The sequence below is a fragment of the Tenrec ecaudatus genome, chromosome 7, assembly GCF_050624435.1.
Source record: "Tenrec ecaudatus isolate mTenEca1 chromosome 7, mTenEca1.hap1, whole genome shotgun sequence".
Taxonomy (NCBI): Eukaryota; Metazoa; Chordata; class Mammalia; order Afrosoricida; family Tenrecidae; genus Tenrec; species Tenrec ecaudatus.
In genome coordinates this window covers 50,529,854-50,545,652 of record NC_134536.1, presented here as the reverse complement: position 1 = coordinate 50,545,652, position 15,799 = coordinate 50,529,854, and the positions used below count along the sequence as shown (strand labels likewise).

Here is a 15,799-nt window from a genome sequence, read left to right as displayed (position 1 = left end):
GAAAATCCCAAAAGCTCCACAACAGGAGTACTGACAGCGATAGAGGAATATGGAAGAGTGGCAGGATACAAGATCAACAAACAGAAGTTTATTGGTTTGCTATAAATATTGACAGGACCATGAAAGAGGAGTTCAAGAAGACACTATCCTTCGCAATAGTCAAGAACAAATTGAAATATCTAGGAATATAATTAACCAACATAACAAAATACTTAGACAAGGAAAACTCTAAGACCCTACTATAGGAAACCAAAAGCACCCTCCACAGATGGAAGAATATTCCATGGTTGTGGTTTGGAAGACTCAACATAGTGAAGATGTCAATTTTACCCAAGGCACTTTATAAGTTTAATGCTATCCTGATTCAAATACCAACAACCTTCTTTGAAGAATTAGGAAAGAACACCTCAAGAAGAAGCAAGCTGGAGGGCTTGCTTTACCCTACTTTAACACCTACTACACAGCCACAGTGGTCAAAACAGTGTGGGACTGGCATAATGACAGATACCAGACTAATGCAAAAGAACAGAAAACCCAAGATAAAACTATCAGCATATGGACAACTGATTTTTGACAAGGGCCCCCAAAGCATCAAGTGAGAGATGGATGCCCTATTTAACAAGTAAGGCTGGACACAATGGATATTCACACGTAAAACCATGAAACAAGATGTTTACCTCACTCCATGCACAAGAACAAATTCAAGGTGGATCACAGACCTAGAAGTAAAGTCCCTAGAAGTAAAGTAAAACTAGCAGGACCATCAACAAAGGAACCTGGACAAACCTAAGAACCTTGGTCTAGAGAATACATAGGCTAACTGCAATAGGGAAAGGTATACACACAGGTAAACCTGAAGTTAACAAGTGGAATCTACTGAGGATAAAACACCTGTGTGCATCAAATGCTTTCGCCAAGAGGGTAAGACGGCAACCCACAGACCGGGAGAGGATTTTTAGCAAGTACAAACCAGAAAAAGCTACAACACCTTCATGGCCTGCAAAAGAGAAAAACAGTTAAGTCCCTGAGGAAGTGAACAAACTGGAAAGAGGCTTCAAAAGGGAGGAGAGCCAAATGACCAGTAAACAGAATGCTCCCAATCATCAGTTATCACTAAGATCAAATTAAAACAACCATGAGATACCATCTAACACCCTTGAAGGTAGCCCAAATCAGAAAATCATAGAGCAATATATGTTAGAAGAGCTATGGTGAGACAGAAACTCCCCTCCACTGTTGGTGGCCATATAGATATATACAGCCTCTGTGTAAAGCGATCTGGCAATATATAAAACAAATGGAAATCTATCTACCCTGTGACCCAGTTATCCCTCTATGGGGCACATACCCAGAAGAGTAAGAAATAGACCACAACCAGTAGTCTGCACTCCAATGTTTATTGTGGCACAATTCACAATCACAAAGAGTTGGAAACAACCTGAATCTCCATCAATAGGCAAGTAGATTAGTAAACTCTGGCACATACACACAATGGAGTACTATGCATCACTAGAAAGCACTGATGATCATATGAAACATGTCGTTTTATGGGAAGAGTTGGAGGAAATTATGCTAAGTGAAGTCAGCCAATCACAAACGCCAAGTACGACATGAGTCTCCTAGGTAAGTATAACCAGCACAGCAGGTATAGAAGAAAAGTCACTTATCTCACAGTATATGGATTGAGGAACCGGTAGTTGGGTGGAGGTTAGACCAAACCCAAGGAGGTACAAATTAATCCAACACAAATAAGGGGAGAGAGAGGAAGTGAGAGTGAGAAGATAGCATGTGGGGAGCAGGGCACTACCCACCCAGGAAGAGAGTATTGGTTACGTCTCCACAAAATTGGGAGTGGGCATAAAGACCCCACCATAGCACACCAAACCATGAGGTCAACGTAACCACAAGGAGGAATGCATGAAAAGATTGGGCTACAGGCCAGCCCCAATCACAGCCAAAATCACAGCCAAAATCACACACACGTACACACACACACACACACACACACACACACACAGAGACACTCTAGTAGTACATGCAACAGAGAACAACATTAAACCTACAGGTTGGGGTGAGGGGCCTGCATATCATGCCCACACGGAAGCAAACCAAGAAGGAAAAAAAGAAAGGGACAGTTGGTCTAGACCCCATGTCGGCACACCAAGCATGGAGGACAACACCCCTGCACGGAGCTGCTAAGTGACAGAGAGGGCTGTAGGGCCGACAGCAGCTCTGGAGCATACTGCGACAGAGGACAATGCTGGGGACACACAGCAGGGAAGAAATGTGGTCTAAACCCCCTGCAATGGGAAAACCAAGAAGGGAACATGATCCCCCCCCCCACAGTAGACTTCAGAGTAGGAGGGACAGTTCCCAGAATTCTTCTAGGAACAGTGGGGAGAAAATCATAAATGTCAGCAGACAGACCTGGAATTATGCATGTTTCCTTTTTCTTTTTGTCCAATAGTTTGTTTCTATTTGTTTGGTCTATGCCATTGTTGGCATGCCTACTTACACAAGACAGGCATGGGAAGCAAGCTCTAGGAAAAAGAAACAGACCTATGGTCCCAGGGCCCAGGGGGACTTGGAGGGAGAAGGGTATGGGGCAAGGGTGAAGTGGGCAAACAATACCATAGACAGGGGAACACTAGGGAATAAAAATAAACACGAAGAGGACCTAGAGATCCTATCAGTGTTGGGGCAACAGCAATCTAGCTGAGAGGAAGTACTATGAGGCAGAAGTAGGGCGAGCATGATGGTGGGGCAGGAGGAAGGTAAAAGGAAACAGGAATGATCTAGGAAGCAGACCTGTGGATAGAGGTATAAACATAGGTGTGTCCATATGTAAATACATTAATCAATAAAAATAGAGGTATTGATCTATGTACATATATATATTTATATGGCAATACACTGGGGTAGTGGACGGACTTTGGGCCTCTGGTCATACCCTCCCTCAATATAAGAACCCGTTCTAATAAATTGATTATCTGAGATGCTCACCATCCTGGCACTATCGCTGATGACAAAATGGGTGCATAAGTAAATGTGCTGAAGAAGGGAGATAATGACCGGTTTTTAAAAATCTAGTGTCGGGAGTCTTAAAGGCTTGAAATGAAACAAGTGTCCATCCAGCAGAGAAACAACAAGCGCACATGGAAGAAGAACACCAGCCTGTGTGATCATGAGGTGTCATTTAGACCAAGTAACAGGCATCAGAAGACCCTAACAATCAACCAAACAAACAAAACCATAAGGTTGAAAACAAGGGGGGTCGGAGTAAAGACCCAAAGCCCATCTGTAGACAATGGAACATCCCCACAGAGGGTTCACAGGGAAGAGATGAGTCAAGCAGAGCGGGCGGTAAAGCACCGATAAAACACACAATATTCTCTGGTTCCTTGAAACTTCCTCACACACACACACACACCACCACCACCACCACCACCACCACAATGACCCCAGTGAAGCCTCTCACTTTGGACTAGATGGGAGCATGTACACAGGTGTCGATAAGAGATAAGAGCTCACAATGCATGCAACCCAGGAGCAGGATTTAGAATAGTGATACCAGATGGGTAGGGAGAACCGATCATAATGATTGACACACAACCACACTCACCCCTCCAGGGTGGATAAAAACAGATCATGGGGGAAGAGAGACAGTGACTATGTGAGATATGAAAATAAATAATAACTTATAATCTATCAAGGGGTCACGGTGGGGGAGCAGGGGGGAAAAGAAGAGCTGATACCAAGAGCCCCAAAGAAAGTAATTGCCTAAAAAAGAATGATGGCAACGTATGTACAAATGTGCTTGACACAATTGATGTTTGGATTGAAATAAGAATTGTAAGAGCCTTCAATAAAATAATCAAAAAACCCAACCAAACTACCTTTTCCAGAGTACTCCCAAGAACATCACACAATATGTTAGATCAGAGAGATGCAAGCAGTGTTCTCAGAAAAAAAGATTTTAAGTTCAACAAGGGTGAAAAACCATAGTGTATTATACTTGTCATCATGATATCAACAATTCATATGATAGTTATCATTTACTTAAAACAAAAGTGTAAGCAAAATAAATAATTATGGACTTTATAACCTCATAAATTTGCTCCACTTCCTCAGTTTGTTTTTGTTTTCCCAGAGGATCTTGTGGAAGAGAATCCAGTTCTTCTCAATGCTACTGGACCAGAAGCAACAATATCACCTACAAACTTCCTAGAAATTCAAAGTCTTGGACTCCACGTCTAATCTATTACATCAGAAAGTCTGCAGGTGGGATTTAACTATGTTACTGTTTTAACATGTTTTAGGGTGTTTTAATTAATATATTTTTATTGACATATCTTACCCATTCCAATGCACCCCTTCCCTTCCCATACAGATCTGTTGTTTAATCCCATTGGGTGGGACCATACAATCATCAATGCTATCCACTCCCTCTGCCTGTCCACCCACCCCATCACTTCCCCTACCCTCAGGGAACCATTACTCCTGGCACTGTCTCTGAGGGGTCTTCTATCTTGACTAGGAGGGACCAAGCCATCTTAAATATACAAATGAACATATGCAAATCTAACATGATTAATGAGGTATATCACATAAAGACCTTAATAGTAAGGGGAGGGAATCATAAAGAATTAGATAATTATGTGGTTCATCAGTGCCACACCACACCCTGGATTCATCTTCCATTCCATGTGGCGCATCTGAGAGGGACTAATTTCACACTGGTGGACTTTGGGTCTCCATTATAACTACTCCCATTTGGTTGCATGTTACTTGAACTTCTGATACCTCTGCCCATTGGCACCTCATGATCACACGGACTGGTGTGCTTCTTCCATGTGGGCTTTGTTGTTTCCCTGCTAGATGGCCGCTTGTACTAATATAAATATGACTGACCAGCAAAAAGAGCATTGACCCTAACCATGCCGGACTTTGAAAGAACACCTTGGATGCAACCCACACTTTGTTTTCCCCCAAGGTCATTACTGGTGATAAGACATGGTGTCATTCTTACCACCCTGAAAGCAAACATCAATCAAGACAGTGGAAGATGCCATCATCACATTGTCCCACAAAAGCTCCTCAAGTGATATAAAAGATCAAGAGGATGATCATTTGTTCTTTTGATATGAGGGGGATAGTGCATTTGGAGTTCATTCCACCAGATCAGACTGTTAATCAAACTTTCTATTTAGAGTTTCTGTAAAGATTTCATAGCAGTATGTGATGAAAAAAAAAAAGGCTTGATTTGTGGCAGACGAATGACTGGTTTTCTCATCACGACAATGCACTTGCTTATGCAGCCATCTCAGTGCATCAGTTTTTGGCCAAAAAAAATAGCATGTCTCTCTTGCCCCATGCACTTACTCACCTGACCTTGCTTGGTGCAACATTTTGTTTCTGAGAATGACGAAGGACATGAACAGACAGCAATTTGATAATGTAGAAGAGGAGAAGGGAATAAAAAGAGGGAGGTGTTGTCAGTTATCCAAACAGGAGAATTTGAAAAATGATTCCAAGAGTAGAATCACAGATTTGAGAAATTAACTACAATGGAGAGTAAATTGAAGGTGATAAGGTTGTTTTTAAAAAACAGTTAAATACATGCTTTGGGGGGAAAAAAACCTGTTTGGGGAGGGGTACCACTCATGTATGGAAATGCAACAAGGAAGCAGATCGACGTTGAGTCTCCACTTAAATCTCACCTCAGTATAATGATGGCTTATTCTAATAATGTGGCATTGTATGATACCCACTTTTCTGACAGTACAGCTGAAGACAAAATGGATGCATAAACAAATGTGGTGAATAAAGTTGATGGTGCCTGGCTACCAAAAGATATAATGTTGCGGGTCTTAAAGGTCTTGCAATTAAACACAGATTTAACTATTTTAATAAGTCCTCTTGGTGTGGTGCGCTAAAGTTTGAAGATAACTGCTGTCATCCAATAGGTTACACAGAAAGTTAAAAGTCACCCTTTTCCCAGTTGGTCACAGTTTAATCTTGAGATTGGCAAGTCTTAAACAGTGCAAACTTCCAATGATTGTGCCACTTGATCAATGCTTCCTGATGCTCTCCATTGACTACCATTCCCAACATTGGCCTCCCAACAGGCTGTGCAGCTGTTCTCCAGACAGAAGATTTCTTCTCTTTCATGTATGTTTTGAGTCTATTTCTAGGTAGCGTTTACTGTTTAAATCGGTGCACTATGTCTCAATAGAGCCTCTGCTCTTAGTGCTAGACAAATAGCAGTTCAAACTGTTTCCTCCTATGTACAAAAAGCTTTTTCCTATCTTAGATCTAACAAATGATCCTGGGATGCCCATGACTCTTCTCTGCAGGCCACCTTATTTTTCTGAACTGCTCTGGAAGTAATCTAGTATCATAATAGATTACTTACATACAATTTGGAAGAAAAGGCTGCTTACTCAAGTGAGAAGGATGAAGGTACCACTATTTTTTTTATAAAGGAAAATAAACCTAAATTTAAGTAAGGTAACTGGTTTAAGCAAGATAAATGTTTTAAAGAAAACTGGTAGAGATTAACCTCTCACTGCTTCTGAGTAGAAACCTTTCTGAAAAGAGTTGCCAAGACTGTACATCTTTAAAGAAGCAGACAGCCACATCTTGTTCCCATGGAGCGGCTCGTGGTTAACCCATTGGCTTTGTAGTTAGCGTCCAAAAATGTAACTGGGTGGTTTTGAAAATGCCAACCTTGTGGTGAGAAAGCCATTACCTAACCCACACTGTCTCTAGTGCTCCTTTGGAAGGGATTAGAGAAGATTTTAAAATGTGAAAATACAAAGAAAACTTTCGGGGAGAAGGGGTTAGGCTTGTGAAGGTGGTTTGCCTTTAACCTTAGAAAGGAAAAATGATGCGAAGGCACTTAAAATGTTATTTAGAAAATAATAATGGAAAAGTAAAAGGTTTATGAAATTGTGAAAAAATGTTTGAGCACATTCACTATTTTGCCTTTCCAATGATATACAACTTGAATAAAAGAAGAAAAGCAAGCTTTCTTAGCCAGTTTTGAGAATACGTTTCTGATAGTGTGATTTTCCCCTCCAGCTGTCTCAAATTGAGAGGATATATTCCTCTGCGTGAATCTGAGGAGTTTGGCAGGACCATGCGTGGATGGCAGTAAATAACTCTGCCACCTGTACTTAAATGGAACTCCTGATAGCTTGTTTTTCATTGCTGTCAGTAGTGTATCTATCCTTAAGACAATATTTCATCATACTTATAATGAAAATGATAATGTGGTCATGGTTTATTTATAACATATATTGGTTGGGTAGGCTTTTTGCTGCTGTCACATTAATCAAACATAAAACTTATCTTAGTGTATCACTCAAAATTACTTTTCCAAAATAAATCTGAAAAAAACCCTGCATAGAGACAAATTCTAAAGGCAATTGAAAATATGTTAATATAGAAACAGCTAAAATAATGTATTTTTAATAACAGTTTCTTGAGAAAAAAATTCCAAAAAAATCATGGTAGCCTGACCACATTTGCAGAGATCAATAATTTCCTCTAAAACAATCTCTTAATGGAGTAAACTAAATTCTTAAGTGCCACTCTTCTATGCATAGGTAGGAAGAACATGCAAATAGATCCTAGTTCCTGTAAATCGCTTTGGTTGTAATATTCCTGTGCTACTTTTAAAAACTGTAACATGTAAGATAAAACTTTATTTAAAACTTATTAGATAAAACTTAAACAATAGCATACTGCAACTTCAATGTTGAATTCAATAACTAGTCATAAAATTTGATACAAGTACAGAAGTAACAGAGTCAATGAGGATTATTAGCCATAAGTAAGAGCTGTATAATGAACGTAACAAATTTTGTTTTCATAGGAAAGCAGAAAGTAAATTTAAGTTCCAGTGTTTATTAGTGCGGAACTTGGGGAAACGTTACACACTCTGCCTGATGTCATGTATGAAATAGGTATCATCATAGTATCGATCTCGTGAGGTTGCCGTGAAAAGTAGGAAGTTAACATTTGTACTCAGATGAGACCTGCCACACAATAAAAGCTAGATGTTGGGGAAATAAATTAAACAGATGAGTAAGAAAAATGCCATTTAAAAATATTTCTAATGTGTTTCTAGTGATTAGACACTATTATCCCGGGGTAAAATTCTCATTCATTAAAAATTGAGAATAAACAAAAATATTTTAAACTTATTTTTTTCATTTTAAACAGTTGTATTGTCATATAATCTACATATCATATAATTCAAGGGGTCAACCATTTCAAGAAGAACTGTACAATCATTACCACAAGTAATTCTAGAACATTTTTCTCTCTTGCACTCTGTCATTAGTTCCTCATTTCTCCCAACCTTTCTGCCATATCCCCAAGAAACCATCAATCCAATCACTGTCTCTATAGATTTACGTGTCCTGGATTTATTACATAGAAAAACATACAGCCCCCTCCCTGAAAAAAAACACACCAAAAACCTACCACAACAATAAAACTAACAATAACTAAGTGAAACCGAGAAACCACAATAAAAAAGAAAGCAGAAAACATTAAAAACTAGAACAACTCTAACCTGGGCCATAAGGGAGATAAAATGATACAGTGTTACATTTTAACCTAACTACGTCTGCAAGAATCCACGCTCCAGTGCCCTCTGCATGATCGCAAGGCTGTTCATTCCCTGGTGTACAATCAGAGGGCACAAAAATATTTTAATGTCCATAATATGGTAATGAACAGCTCATCATTTGTCAATTAACAAATGTCTTTATGAATTTAAATAATTATGAAAGTGAAAGTAAATAAACAGTACATTTTGGTAAAGTTATAGAGATATCCAGATCATTTCTCAGGCTGAAAATTGTGTTCCAAGCATGTTATATTTACCTGAAAATAGCACAGTTAACACTGGAAAGAATGTAAGCCTGCAGAGCACAGTTGGATGTTTCAAACATGGGGTCAGCACAATTGAAGTACCACACTGGTAACCAAGATCCCCCAGAGCAGGATGACAAACTTATCAGAGGAAACATTTGTCACTCTCCAGCGGAAAATGCTAACATATAAAGAAGAAGGTACAATTTAAGAATCCAATATTTTTCAAAGATACATAAATGATCCTAAAATGAAATGAATAGATTTTCATTTCACATTAACCGAAGAAGTTTCCATCCACAAATATAGGCAATAACCATAGCAATGAGAAAGCTGAATTACTTCTGATTAAGTTATTGAGTAATGACAAATGCATGAAGTTTTCCATCTTAAAAGATTTAATTTATATAACACGCCAAACTTAATAGCGCAACGAATAACGCATATAAGAAAAAAATTGTTGCAGCTATTTTTCGTTGTCATGGAGTCAGTTCCAAACCATGTGAATCCCATGCACATGCAACAGCACCATGAGAAGCCGTGGTGGTGTTGTGATTGAGCGTTGGCTGCTAACTATAAGGTCAGCAGTTCAAAACCACCAACCACTCCTCAGGAGAATGATTTAAAATTCTACTTCTGTAACAATTACAGTCTTGGAAACCCCCAAGGACAATTCTACGCTGTCCTATAAGATCACTGTAATTTTCCATCAATTGGATGGCAGTGAGTTTGGTTTGGTTGGTAGCTAGATAGGGTAACATTTTGTAAGTAGGTCACCAGGCTCTACTTCCAAGGTGTTTCTGGATAGATTTGACTCTGGAAAGTTAACATCGTCTCTTATGTCCAATATTTTGCCCCATTTTGGTCGTTAGTTACCATCAAGTTGACTCTGAATCATGGGGACTTCATGTGTGCAGAAGAGTATTGTGCTTCATAGAGTTTATTCATTTTTTTGTTAGTAATCCATCCAGTGCTTAACCATTTTGCCACTGGGGATTCCTACCAAAAACACACATATATGTATGTGTATATGTATGTGTATATGTATATGTATATGATGTATATGGCTTGGGAATTTTAAATCAACAGAAATGATCAATTGAGAATGAGTGGTTCATTCAGTCTGACTGCATTCATGAACTGAGATAGTTAATGTGTATTGTGCCAACCTGGCCGATAAACACATGTGGGGTTAATTGAAGAGTGGAGAGATAAATGGCTTGGTGAGCTTTGCCTTTCTAGTTCTTGGGGATCTTGCTTTCTGATGGTCAGACCAGGGTTCAGCTGCCTTAGCCAGTTCCCTGCTTCAGCTGGCAAAACTCGCTTTCTGCAAGACATCCCTGAGGAGAAGCCACATGGACCCACCCCGGTGCAGCCCTGGGTGCTGGAGCAGCCATGTGGAGACCCCTGCCAGTACTGAGATGCTTACATGTTCACTGATTAGGCTTTTCTCCTGCACTCAGTGTCACTGTGTGTGTTCTGAGATAGAGGAGGACTTTGTGGATTGGTGTCAGACATATGGGTTAATGATGCACTTGTGGGCTTGGGCAGCACTGGGTTGGGATGTTTTTTTTTTAACAATTTATTGGGGCTGATACAATTCTTTTCACAGTTCATACATATACATACATCAATTGTATAAAGCACATCTGTACAGTCTTTGCCCTAATCATTTTTTTCTCTTTTCTTCTTTTACATTTTATTAGGGACTCAAACAACTCTTACCACAATCCATACATATACATACATCAATTGTATAAAGCACATCCATACATTCCCTGCCCCAATCATTCTCAAGGCATTTGCTCTCCACTTAAGCCCCTTGCATCAGGTCCTCTTTTTTTTCCCCCCTCCCTCCCCATTCCCCCCTCCCTCATATGCCCTTGGTAATTTATACATCGTTATTTTGTCATATCTTGCCCTATCCGGAGTCTCCCTTCCCCCCTTCTCTGCTGTCCCTCTCCCAGGGAAGAGGGCACATGTGGATCCTTGTAATCAGTTCCCCCTTTCCAACCCACTCACCCTCCACTCTCCCAGCATCGTCCCTCACACCCTTGGTCCTGAAGGTATCATCCACTCTGGATTCCCTGTACCTCCAACCCTCATATGCACCAGTGTACAGCCTCTGTCCTATCCAGCCCTGCAAGGTAGAATTCGGATCATGGTAGTTGGGGGGAGGAAGCATCCAGGATCTGGGGGAAAGCTGTGTTCTTCATCGGTACTACCTCACACCCTAATTAACCCATCTCCTCTCCTAAACCCCTCTATGAGGGGAACTCTATTGGCCGACACTTGGGCCTTGGGTCTCCACTCTGCACTTCTCCCTTCATTTAATATGATATATATATATACATATATACACATACATATATACATATACACATATATACACATACATACACACACTTATATCTTTTTTTTTTGCATGATGCCTTATACCTGGTCCCTTGGGCACCTCGTGATTGCACTGGCCGGTGTGCTTCTTCCATGTGGGCTTATTTGCTTCTGAGCAAGATGGCCGCTTGTTCACCTTCAAGCCTTTAAGACCCCAGACACTATCTCTTTTGACAGCCGGGCACCATCAGCTTTCTTCACCACATTTGCTTGTGCACCCATTTGTCTTCAGCGATCCTATCATGGAGGTGTGCAGTCAATGATATGATTTTTTGTTCTTTGATGCCTGGTAACTGATCCCTTTGGGACCACTCGATCACACAGGCTGGTGTGTTCTTCCATGTGGACTTTGTTGCTTCTGAGCTAGATGGCCGCTTGTTTATCTTCAAGCCTTTAAGACCCCAGTCACTATCTCTTTTGATAGCCGGGCACCATCAGCTTTCTTCACCACATTTACTTGTTCACCCACTTTGGCTCCAGCCATTGTGTCGGGAGAGTGAGCATCATAGAGTTCCAATTTAATAAAAGAAGGTATTCATGCATGGAGGGAGTGTTTGAGTAGAGGCCCAAGGTCCTTCCGCCACCTTAATACTTGACCTATAAATATCAACACAAAGATCTATTTCCCCAACCTCCTATATATATTTGCATGTACATGTCTTTGTCTAGACCTCCATGAATGCCCTTTGACTCCTAGCTCTTTCCTCCATCTCCCTTGACCTTCCTCCTGCCCTACTACCATGCTTCATCGCCACCTGGGCTAGAGTATACCTCTTCTCTAAGCAACCTTACCCTTGATCATTTCCCACCAGGCCTGCCACTCCCCCTTCTCTACCATTTGGGGTCCCATGTTTTTCCCTTGTCCCTGGGTTTGTTAACACCACTTCCCTACCTCCCTGACCCCCCCACCCCAAGTCCCCCCGGAACTGTCGGTCCCGTTGTTTTTCCTCCAGATAGTTCATCCAGCCTGTCCTATTCAGACAGACCTGTGGAGTCACTAACATGCACGAAAACAAGACAGAGGAAAACAAAGCAACAGTATACAACCAGACAACAAAACAACAAAAACAAACCACTGGATGTTTTTTGATGTGCATTTACCCTTTATATAAAACTCTCTCTTACACATAAGAGCTTCTGTGTATTTGTTTCTCTACTGTACCCAGACTAACACATGGCCCATGTCTGTCCACGTGTAGTAGACCTCCCAAGGACTTGATAGGCTGGTAAACAGAATGGAGTCTAAAATGCTGACAAGCACTGCTGTGGTACTAGATCTAATAAATGGGTGCTTCTAAAATAAAAATAGTAATTCCACTCAATTAGGACTTGGAAATACTCGATCTAGTGGGAAGGAGAAATCTGTTCCTTATATATTTGATTTTATTGAGATATTTTCTAGGACAGTGTGTTAGTCTGGGTTATCTAGAGAAACAAATCCAGAGACACTCCTATGTGTGCAAGAGAGAGCTTTATATCAAAGAGCAATTGTACACTGAGAAAACACCCCAGCCCACCCAGTCCAGATGAAGTCCATAATTCCAGGATTAGCCCATATGTCTGATACTAGTCCATTAAGTCCTCTTCAGACTCACGGGGCACATGCAATTATGCCAAATGCAGGAAGCTCACAGGCCAGTGGGTGGAAGTCTTGTGGATCCAGTGGTGGTGGAGGCATCTCAATGCTGGTGCGGGTTTCCACATGGCTCCTCCATCTCTCTGCATGTCTCAACAGCAGGTAAGGGAAGGCATAGAGAGAGTGGGTCCAGCATCCAGTGAGCTATTTATATCCATCATGCCTCCAAATGAGATCATCAAGCTGTGACCTGACTAACAAGCTAAACTTCAACCCTTCACTCTTACTACCCTCAAGTTAACAGGAGATTATATAACTACCACAGCCGGTGGGTCTTCAGTCATTATGGCACACTGATCTAGGTTGCTGAGAACACTTTAGAGGTGTGTTGGTATGTCTTAATATACTACATAATATTTTACTTTTAGAAAAGACAATAGGTTGTCATGATGGGTTCCTTCAGAAAGAATATAGAGTTAAATAAAGAGACAAAATGTGAGTTCAGGTCAATGGCAAAATTATCACCTGCTTATCACTAGACACAAGACGTTTACCTAATAACAGCTTAAGAACATAAAGTCAGGCTGATAGCCGTTTCACTCAAACAGCAGCTGAGGATTGAAAAATATTCAAGTTCAAGCACAATGATTATTGTTGCTCTTATTCCATCAAATAGTGCTACTACATACAGGCACTATTAATTGCCATGCCAGTCTTAGCGTAGGTCTCATACTGTTAATAGTGCAATCATTTATTGTATTTTTTATAACAGCTTGTTGAAATTATGTTTGTACGAACCTCATATATTTTTGTATTAGGGCAAAAAATTCATAACTTCAAGTTTTCAAAAGCATATCTCAAATATGAGTTAAAACCAGTTGTCCTAGAGTTGATTCTAATCACAGCAAACCCCATGTATGTCAGGGGAGAATTGTGTTCTATAGGATTTTCAGTTGCTGGTTTTTGAAGCAATATCGCTGTCTTTCTTTTGAGGGATCTCTGGGTCTTTTACAAAAATTTTTACAAATGTTAAAAAAGTTGTATTTACTCAAAGATGGAAAAGATTTCAAACAAAAAACAAACCAACATAACTTACACGAGGCCCTGTTCTACTTTCAATATATCATCCATAAGAGAAAAATGTATTTTGCAATATTTTTAGTTATCATCATTGTATTTTATATAACACTACAGAAATATGGCCTTTCACATTTAAAATTTCTTTATAAAGTCTCTCTCCTGGCAGAATATGTCGTCAGTTGGTGCCATTGGGCCAATTCCAAGTTACAGTGACCTTCTGTAGGACAGCAGGGAATACTGCCGAGTTCTGGGCCATCCTCACAACTTAGGCTCATTGTTGCAGCCACGGTATTAATCCATTTGGTTGAAGGTCTGCCTCTTTTTGCTGACTCGGCTCTACCACATCGAGTATCCCATACAACTCAGATGTATGGTTACCTGCACATCCAGTTAAAGTGAGTGATGTCACTCTTTTCCTAATTTGCTAATGTGGGGGTTGGAGCTGGGGAAAGGGAGGATAACTGTTCATCTATTAGCAAACAGCTTATGCAACCAAAATATATCTACTGAAAGCAACACCTAGGCAAAATCCAGAGTTCAGTAAATGCCCATCAAAACCTGCATTTTTAGAAGCTCAAAATGTGAGCAGGTCATTTTGTATCTCTCAATAAACAATAGCCACAATTGCATATATAAAAGTTACTGATTGAATTTACAGGATGCAAGTTTTGTATTAAATAAAGCTAGGAATCTGAGTCTGTAACATATATGCAATTGAACCAAAAACTCATTGAGGATATAGAAAAACATAAAAATCCTCAAACTATTATAGCTGTTACTAGGATATACTAACACACATTACTCATATTGCTATATAATGATGTTACAAAATACTGCTGAACACCAGAGAGAAATATATCTAAAAATAACACAATTACAATTATGATCAGAAAACAATACATGCTCAAAAAGATGGAAGAAAATGTATAACTGAGATACCTTCCTAGGGGACATAATGTCTGGTGTTCAATCATTAGGCCAATCCTTTTGTTGGAGTATTATATATAATATTTTATTCTGTAGAAGTGTTTGAAAAATGAGGATTATCTAGACTCCATTGATTTAAACCCGTAGTTGATGAATTCATGTTTTAATACTTTTCTTTTTTTAATGTGCCCTAGGCATGAAACAGCTCTGGCCACGATCTAGGCATCAAGCTAGGATGAACAAAGGGCTGCCAGTCTGCTCTGCCCCTGACTGATATAAGAGCACCACCACCAATCAGGTGTCTCTTTTCCCATAGCCAGGGGATCATTTTAAGACTTTTCTTGTATGGAAAAATGAGCTTATCATCAGAATTCTGAATCATAAAAAACATTAAGTAGCTTACAATGAATTGAATTGCTTCCCCTCAGATTATGTTAAATCCTAATATCTGGTAGCTGTGAACTTGGCCTGTTTGCAAGCAGCATCATAGGAGATATTATCAGTTACATTAAAATGTGATCATACTGCAGTAGATTAAATCTTAATCCCATTCCAGTGGTGTCCTTATAAAAGAGGAAGGACAGACGTACAAGCAGAATAAGTAAAGCCATGAGGTAGAATTATGCCACAGCTGACTGACTGACTGAGGCTGTCGTAACCCAGGGAATCCAGCAGTAAGTTACTGCTAGAACTTTGGGAGAGAACATGCCCTGCCGACTCACTCTTCAGAACTATGAGGTTGGACATTTCTGTTGTTGTTTGTCATAGCGGTCCTAGAAAGATAATGAAGAGTACTAGTATAAACAAAATCACGGCTTTGTTTCTATTCTCTGGATTATCCTCGGATAGAGAGAAGCACTTTAAGGTGTTCATAAACCTTTTCTATCTTCAGGAAAGGGAAAGGGAAGTCTTGTAGCTGCTTTAAAACATGGCCCC

The 15,799-nt window shown here is 40.0% G+C and overlaps 1 non-coding gene across 1 annotated transcript; it reads right to left on the bottom strand.

Moving 5' to 3' along the window:
- Positions 1–15,044: 15,044 nt before the first annotated feature.
- On the bottom strand, positions 15,045–15,188 carry LOC142454115 (small nucleolar RNA SNORA48). Its single transcript, XR_012785637.1, has one exon. It is a non-coding gene; the product is annotated as a small nucleolar RNA SNORA48 (small nucleolar RNA).
- Between the last annotated feature and the right edge of the window lie 611 nt (positions 15,189–15,799).